Source organism: Hordeum vulgare, chromosome 5H (genome assembly GCF_904849725.1).
Source record: "Hordeum vulgare subsp. vulgare chromosome 5H, MorexV3_pseudomolecules_assembly, whole genome shotgun sequence".
In the NCBI taxonomy this organism is placed as follows: domain Eukaryota; kingdom Viridiplantae; phylum Streptophyta; class Magnoliopsida; order Poales; family Poaceae; genus Hordeum; species Hordeum vulgare.
In genome coordinates, this window is record NC_058522.1 from 34,899,479 (window position 1) to 34,906,233 (window position 6,755).

General features: G+C 42.5%; 1 pseudogene; it reads right to left on the reverse strand.

Annotated features, from left to right (window-relative positions):
* Positions 1-3,065: 3,065 nt before the first annotated feature.
* Positions 3,066-6,355, reverse strand: LOC123396271 (annotated as a pseudogene).
* Between the last annotated feature and the right edge of the window lie 400 nt (positions 6,356-6,755).

Here is a 6,755-nt window from a genome sequence, read left to right on the forward strand (position 1 = left end):
GCACAATTTTACAGCCTTTGTTGAAGCTGTCCGGCGTTAAAAAAAAATAATTTAGCGTGTGGAGTATTTTTTGAACGCCTGTTAAAGATGTCTTATATAACTCTGATGATTATTCAAAGAGAAAAATCATAATCAGCACAACGATAAGAAGAACCTTAAAAAGCAAAAGAAGAGCTTTTTTCGAAAAAAATAAGGGAAGTGCCTCCGAGAGGTCCATTACAGCGCCTTATGCGCCCCTGGGCCAGCCAGCGCTTACGTTTCTGGTCTGTCGGTCCAGCCCATCAAGCATGATCGATAGCTTGCTTCGCTCGGTCGTCCGTTTGGCCTTGACCACCGACCATTTGATCGATTGACCATTGATTTTAGGGACTGCTACGCCGGTTGATCTTTTAAAAGATCGATCCACTCGCCAAGCGTTAGATTTGGTGCATCGATGTCCTCCATCTTTACAACATGGGTCTTGTTGCAGATTTTTTTTGCAACAGAGATTTTGTTGCACTTTTTTTTTACAACTAGAGTTTTTATTGTAGATCTGTTTTTGCAACAGAGATTCTGTTGTAGATTTTGTACCTTCATCTTTATGCATTCTTTTGCAACGAAGGTTTTGTTGCTGTTTATTTTTGCAGCAGAGCGCTTGTTGCAGAATTACTTTTTCGTCTCGTGCAACATAGCTGATGTTACTAAACAAACTTGTAACATTGGTGATGTTGCGGAAGTTAAAAAACCATCAAGAACAAAAAGACATGTCACGTGGGATACGTATTATGCAAGCGAGGCGATGGATGGGATCCAAAAAATCAGCAGGTTGAGAAGAATCATTTCCCATTGATTTTTAAAAAGCTGAAAAAGTACATGAATTTCAAAAATGTTTATGAATGCAAAATAAGTTTGCAAATTTGAAAACAAGCTTGCGCAATAGAGAAAGGTCATGAATTTGAAAAGGCATCATGAATTTTAAAAAAGACCGATGATTTGAAAAGGTTTTCAAGAAAATTGGAAAAGTACGCACATTAGAAAAAAATCGTGAGTTTGAAGTAATATTCGTGAATTTCAATAGGTTCACGGAATATGAAAAAAAATCATATGAACCAAATTTGGAAAAATCTTAATATTTGGAAAATAAATCATGAATTTGAAAAACTCTTGTCGGTTTTTAAAAAGCACAAATTTTAAAAGATAACCATAGAATTGAAAAAATAAAAACAAAATAAAAAATGAAGAAAACATGAGCTCACAAAAAAAAATGTAATACACCAGCCGACGATGTCTCGGCCTAGGGTCCGTCATCATGTCGGTTTCGGCATGGACTTGGCTGAGAGCCTTAGGCCGATTACGTCTTCAGCCACTTTGGTCGGTCCGTGACGTGTTGTATGAGGACTTCAGAAGACTTGTTGTACAAGCAGAAGATACCGGGGTCATGAAGGACTCTACCTCTACCGACGTAGACAATTAGGAATTGCAACCTTAGGCCTTCCCAGTATGTTATATAAATAGGGTGTGGGCTAGTTGATAGGTCATCTACAATCCCTTGATACTTTACATGTATTTTTTACACACCTATGCAGTATACATAAACGAGAGTGGAATTTTACCTTCGTCGAGAGGGTCCGAACCTAGGTAAAGACTTGCCTCCTGTTATCATCTAGCCTATTCACCTCTCCGAGATACCTACTAAGGATCTGTTGGACTCGTCTCCCACACCAGTAGCTTGCAGAAACCTCCACACGCGCTACTTATAGTTGACGCGGTGCGAACATGAAGAAAGAAGTTAAATGAGTCGACACATTTCCTATATAGATGTAGGATGGTGTGCGTCGTATGCAAAATCTCCTATAAGTGATGCCTGAAGCGTCAAATAGGAACTGGTATGCCTCAAGTGAACGAATCATTCCTTGCGAGTGTTTTCTTTTCGCCGTGTACAACATGTGTTTGCCGTGTGCTGCTCTCTGCCGAGAACGGCTCTCCGCGTAGATGTCCTCCGTCGAGAGAGCCTGTGCTTTGGCTTTCGGTGTAGAAGTTTTTTCTAGTAGTGTCTCATGATTTATTCGCAATGTCTCAGTGGTTCCCTCAGGCAAAGAACCCACTATACCTTGAAATTTCACTCGATGCCTGAGCTAGAAGTAGCCTGTGGTTTTCTCTCTCGAAACAGGCTTTCGTCCCGCTTTATATATAAAGCACAACGACCAAAATCCATCCAACATGTCCGAACAAAGAAATAAAAAAGAGAGTCCGCTGGGGCAACAACACAGTCCAGCCCAATAAAAGAGAAGAAACAAAAAAGTGCCCTCACAGGGACAAGCTAGGCAGCAAGCAAGGTAGAGGAGAGCCGTCGGGCGACCGCCATCAACGCGTGCAGGTAGTGCTGAAGCCGGTCCCGGTCCCGGGTCCTAACGAGCGGTCCAGGTAGTGTTGTAGCCTGTGGTTTTAGCATCCTCAATAGTTATGCTTGGTTTGGTATGAGTGCTTGCGTTTCAGCTACTTGTATGTCTTTGACAACTTGAATATTAAGATTGAGAATCTTTTTAGCATAAAACCATATATGTACTCCTCCGCCGTGATCAATTGCATCCTCATAAGTATTTCAAGCCTATGGTGTATGGCTCGAACAGGAACCAAGGGATGGGAAAGCATTCTCGCCTGAATATTTTGCTCAGAGTATTTACTCCTTTCATTTTTTAAAATAAGTCTTTTTAGACATTTCAATAGAGAACTACATACCGAGCAAAATGAGTGAACCTTTACTATAAAATATTTTTATATACATCTGTATGTAGTTTAATAGTAGAATCCCTAAAAAGACTTATATTTTGAAAGGGAGGGGGTACATGTTACACACACGACATCTCGGTAGAAGAAAAGAGCGGTGAAGAATAGTGATTGTTTGGCAAATCATACCACAGGCAACATTCAGCGCCCAACCAAAAGCACCAGGATTGTGACTAGATGGATGATCAATGCTTTAAGTTGACCACCATGTAAAATGTCACAAGTAGATGGATCTGAGAAATGTAAATGGTTACACCATACTCCAGATGCACAAGCAGTCTCAAATGTCACAACTAGATGGATTTGAGAATTTGCAAAAAGGATATCTCAGAAACTAGACATTATCGTCAATCGGTCGATGTAGAGTGATTAAGCCTTGCTGACCTTCTCGGTGCGACGACAGGCTGAGCTGAACAGCCGGAGGGAGGACGAGGCAAAACCGAGCCGTCCTTTTTGTTGGAGTCACTCATCTTTCGCACCTTCTTCTCTGGAGAAGGATCACTGGAGTTGCTCTGAGCAGGCACCCTCTTCCTGTTGGTACTCTTCTTTGTCTTCTTGGCAGCAGGCTTTCTTCCACCGGTTTTGTTGTTAACTCGCGCTTCTTCGACGGCAAACTTGTTGTCCTCGTTCTCACCTGACAACTTGGTTAAGGGTGCCGTGGCATTCTTTGTCGTGCCTATTTTGCTTGGCTCCTTCATCCCTATCTTTGCTTCCTGCTCTATAGTCTCAGTTTTAATGGCTGCACAAATACAACATGGATGTGCACAAACACAACATTGTAAGAGATCAGCTTAAACTTTTGTAAGAGATGGTTTCATGTGCACAAACAATAGATTGTACATGGGAATTACCACCATGTTCTGAAGAGGAGTCATCAAAATTATAAACAGCCAGATGATCTTTTTGTTCGAGCGCTTCATCCTCATCATCTATCACTGGTGCACTTGCCTACAAAATTGTTAAATGGACTTGTAAGAGCAACAAACAAACTATGACACGCACAATAAGAACGATTGCTGTAGGACCCAACCTTCTTGGGTGGTTTCTTGTTTTGTCCTACAGTTTTCGTCTCAAAATCATCATCGTCGCTCCCAGCAAAATTTGCCTCGAAAATTCGATTGTTTTATCAGTATAAAACTGTTAAAGAACAATATATACTGCCTAGTAACTTAAGAACTTCATCATTTGTTTCGCTCTGTACCTTCTGTGGTTTGGCTGCAGTCTTCTTAGGCTGTTTCTTGACCGCTGCTTTAAACACCTTCTCGCCTATGGAGTTTTTTGCCGGTCTACGTCTTTTCTCCTGTTCAGCTTCTTTTGCATCAAGCGCCTTTATCAAAATAAATGAGTGAAAAACGTGAAACGCATAACATCGAGCAAAACTTTAGACAGAAACAGTGCTCACGTCCAGTTCCTTTTCAAGAGCAGCAAGGTCTCTCAGCCAAAGAATTTTTGGAGTTGTTTTGTCCATACTTTCAAGTTCCTCCTCTAATTTCTTCTGTCGTGCGACGAGCTCCCGTACCCTGTCCAGAGTCAAGGTACCAATTGGCATCCGAGAAGATACTCATAATCATCTTCTTCATCTACTTCTTTAGCCTTATTTTTTCTCTTCGGGAAAGGTTGATACCCCTTCTGCTTAAGCTCCAGGAATAGCTCTGCCCTCTTTTTGTAATTGACTACGATGTCCCCGGAAATAACAGCTTTTATAAACCTCACTTCGTTCTTAGGCTTCAACCACTGTGTCCCAATATTTTTCAACATTACTGCCTGCACAGCATAATCTAGTTAATGTGGCATTTTGTACTTGAATATCATCATCATGACAAAGAAAATGGTTAGCATGTACCTTCCTTCTCGAATAATATTCGAGCCTCAGTTTGAAGAACTCTTGAAGTACTGAAAAGGTAACATAATTTCATATTGAAATCCACAATAAGAGAAGGGGTTTGTAGTTGCAATACAGGTCCTTATTAGACAGAGATACTCACTGTCCTCTGGGGTATCATATTTTTGAATTTTACCATCCGAGTCAGACAAGTGCATGTTTGATGTTCCTATTGTGGTTTTCAAATTGAATTTGTTCTGAAGGCCTTCTTTCTTGGCAATATTCATGTTTTGCTCACTCAAGATAATCTCAAACTCCACGCTCACACGATCGCATCTTGACCGGCATTCCTGTAAATTGGTTGCAATTGAAGAAAATCAAATCATCTGAAACGGGGGCGAAGAAGGGATTATTTGTATAATTAAGTACCTCTAGAAACGACGGTTCCCTGTTCTTGTCCTCAGCCTTGGCCTCTTCCATAAAATGAATAGGAGTAGGACACATGGATTCAAGGAAGTCGTGGTAATCTCTAGTCCAGCAGCGGATGGGAAGCTCAGTAATTTTAAGCTTGGTGTCATCAACTTGCTCTATAACACCAGTGATGGTATACGTGACACCAGCTGCCTTTGAACATGTCTTCTGCAAAGATCCCTGACAGTTTATGACCAGAAAACTTGTATCAAAAAGCAATGTCAAAATTATATAAGGAGCTAAACAGTCAATGGAACAGAGCTATGCTACAGTAAAAGCGTTTCGCGGACCTTGAATCCCTTGTACCAAGGGTCGATTGGTACAACAGTCTCGTCATTAAGCAGCCTTTTTAGGTTAGCGATAATGTCTCTTGGATTGTAGTTTGGGACGTAGCTGTTTGACCCATTGTAAACGCCAGTACCATTGACCAAAACCATGGGAATGATATTGGCATATACCTGAAGAAAAGATGGCATATTTTAGGTATAAAAAAAAACATAATCCATTCGAAGTCCTGCAGGATGAGTGTTGGCAGAGATAGCATTACCAGCTGGGTTCAACTGACTTTCCATCTTCATTCAAGTAGTCGAGAAGAACATCGTCCTGCTTTGGAAAAATCAAAACGGGCGATACGCGCTAATCTGGTGAAGATGTACATAGTATCAGCAGCATCTTCACCGCCCTGGAACGAATGATTGTAAACAAAACAGAGAAGCAATGAGAAGACGTGGTTAACTAGATGCAAACAGGGTCATATATTGCACTTTGCTTTCGCAAAGCTAATTAACCCACCGAATTCCTGGTGCCGAACAGGCCGCGGGGCTCCAAAAGGCTAATGTTATTGCTGCCAACGAAATCCTGAGCCATCTGTATAACTATGCATGATAGACGCTGCTCGGCATGGCGGAATGCTGATTGTTTCGACAGGTAGCTGATATACTCCGCCACCTGCAGTCAGTGAAAGGCAACCGTATTTACGACTCGCACGCACGCATTCACACATTGGCGCAAATTCAAGAACTCGTTGGCGGGCACACAAGCACACCAGACCTTGGTTTCTTTAACCAGATTCTTCTTGAATGAGCAGAACAAGACCTTCCTCTGCCCTGGGTTAAGGCCGTCCACCATTGAAGGAGGTGTCGACCGATCGGGGTCGTCGGAGAAGGGACCGAGGTCATTTTCGTCGTGATACATCGGCGAGGAAAGCTCCGGTGAGTGCTTCGGCTGGGCGTGGCTGTGCTGGTGAGCACGTATTTCAGAACCGGGAATGGTGCGCGGTGCTGGTTTGGTTTCCATTCGAGGGCGTGCGGTCTCGTGATTTGCGCACCAATCGCGTGTGGTTAGGACGGATGCGTATCGGTCACGATTTCCTCGCGATGGCAGCAAATCCGTTCCGGTTTCTGGTCTCGCGGACGCAAAGGCGGGCCTGGTTTTTATCTGAAGATGCGTTTACATTCAGTTAACCAAGGGGTGCGATCGATCCATGTCGCCTCCTAATCGACGGTAGCCCCTTATCCCCCAAATATCATCTATCTGGTCACTTCTCCGACAGAAAAAGGCCATCCAATTAGACCGTGTATACTCAGTTCAAATGCTTGGGCTTACCGGCTCCCCCATATTCAGCATATATGCAGGGTAGATATGGAACGAATAGACACGCCCATCATGTCGAACTCATCCAAAATTGACTCAAAAT